Source organism: Chenopodium quinoa, unplaced genomic scaffold, assembly GCF_001683475.1.
Source record: "Chenopodium quinoa cultivar QQ74 unplaced genomic scaffold, ASM168347v1, whole genome shotgun sequence".
Taxonomy (NCBI): Eukaryota; Viridiplantae; Streptophyta; class Magnoliopsida; order Caryophyllales; family Amaranthaceae; genus Chenopodium; species Chenopodium quinoa.
The window spans coordinates 2,264,300-2,266,700 of NW_018744895.1; positions in this window are offsets into that span (position 1 = coordinate 2,264,300).

A 2,401-nucleotide genomic window follows, 5' to 3' on the forward strand; every position below is an offset into this window, starting at 1 on the left:
TTGATTTAGCTATATTATGTTGCTGTTGTTGTGTAGCAGTTGTATTGCTAGTTATATCGTTGTTGAATTTTCTATTGTATGCTGGTTATATTTTGGGTTATATTTCATCATCACTATTTTCTTTTTCTTAATGCTGTATCGCTGCTGTGTTGTTCTTACATTGATGCTTAGCTTTATATATACTTCTTAATTATTTTTAATATAATGTTATTTTGCACTTCTGCTTAACTCCACGGGTTTGTTGAAGGACTTGTTTGTGCTCAAAATTGGCTACGTTCTTCTTCATTTGCTAATATTGAAGAATATTTAGAGGAAGTTGAGGAGCTTGAAGAAGGTAATATAAAACAACATTTAGCGTATATTATCTATTTCATTATTTCATATATATAACATGTATCTTGTTTATTTTTGTATTGCTTGACTTGAAGAATATGGCAATTGATGGTAAAATTGATCCCTAGATGATCGAGATTCATTGATAATGCTGATAGAGTATAAAACATATTTATGGGCCTCAACTATCAGTTTAAACTTTTGGTTGAATTGGTCCTTTAACATGGTATCAGAGCCAGGCCCACAATATGGGACTCTAAATGGCTAAAGTTCACTAGGCCAAAAGTAGGTCCATGAGGGGGAGTAAAGAAGCACTCTAGCCCGAAAAATCACATGAGACAGAGTTAAAAAGGGACCTTACATGTGAGGGGGAGTGTTGAAAAATAAACCCCTCAAGTATCACCACATGTAATTGTCCCACATTGGTTGAAGACTAGAGAGTTAATCACTTTATAAGACTAAGGGGCTACTCCTCCAACAGCCATATGGTTTTGGGATGGAACCTCCTTTGGACTTGTGAAGTAGACTCTCTCTCTTGGTTTGTGGGTACTTGCTGAGTTGGTGGAGTTGCTACCATGTTTATACAATGTTGTTGTAGTGTTGCATTTAATGCATTTTAAGACACTTAATTTTTTTTTCTGTAATTTGGATTTTAACTAGGTTAGGTCCCGTGCCATGCATGGTTATTCTAATTACACCATATTTTCTTTTGACAAATTAATTTATTTATAGCATAAATTATAAAAATTGTTAAGTATCTTGAACAAAATTGAAGTAACCTGGAAAATTTGATCAGGATCAAATTCTTAAAAAATATTCCACCAAAATTACATCTTCTTGAAAAAGAGTATATATTTTCTTATTATTCCATAATTAATTTCGTATTTACATTAAATTGGTAAATATTGTTGCTCATTTATATAGTTCACAAAAACACACATTTTTTTTAAAAATAACTTCCTTCAAAAAAAAAATATATAGTAATTAATTATTAAAAAAAATATACTAAGGACACACCAGAAATTGACACGTGTCATTGCTAGTGTGTCTTTTAGTATATATTATTATTATTGATGGTTGGACAATTTTTTATTTATTTTTTTTATTATATTTTTTTTATTTACTAAATTAAGCCAATATTAGGCCTTATGTTGAAGACTTTCGTTAAGAACGATTATAATTGAAGAATATTATTAAGCCTTTTACTTTAAATTGTTACTTTTGTTCTTGAAATCAGGTCCAAAATTTAGGGGAAAAAAAATAGGTCCATTTATTAGGCCCTAATTTTATGCCCAAAACGACATACTCGCCAAAATTCGGTAGCTTGGATTCAATTTTCAAACTGGAATTAAAACGGATAGGATTGGACTAGACTGAATGTAGATTCAATTTGGATTCAGTTTTAAAAATCCTAAACCGAATTAATTCTGTGGATTCGGTTATGTAAAATTTAAACCCCAAACCAAAATATATCATTTATTCTAGGGTTAGGAATATTTTAACATTTATTATGCATTTTGGGATTATCCTAGTTTCCTAGTATATCATTTATTTTAGGGTTAGGAATATTGTAAAATTATATTCTTTGACGAGCTATGAGAAAGATAAGCCAAAGTTTATGCAAATTGTTCATGGTATCAAGAGCAGGTAAAGAATTTTTTACACAATGGTAGAAAGTCTCATCCAAAGGGGAGAAGACCCTTCGACATCATCATTCATCGAATTTTCCATGGGTTTGATTGGTAATGACATTTTTTTTGATGATTGTTTGAATAGTAAGTTTAATATTACTTCTTGGATCATTGACATCGGAGCTACACATCACGTTACAAGGAAAAAATCATGGTTATTTAATACTCAAAGTTTTCATTGTCCCGTTGGTTTGCTTATTGGTGAATCGGTATTGGCTACTTTAGAAGGCTCAGTTCGTTTGTCAGATAAAAATGTGCTAACTCAAGTTCTTTATGTTCCTAACTTGAATTGTAGATTAATTTGCTTTCTGTCTCTCTGCTTAATTATACATTGAATACAATTGTCCAATTTAAATCTTTTCTGAGTGCTATACAAG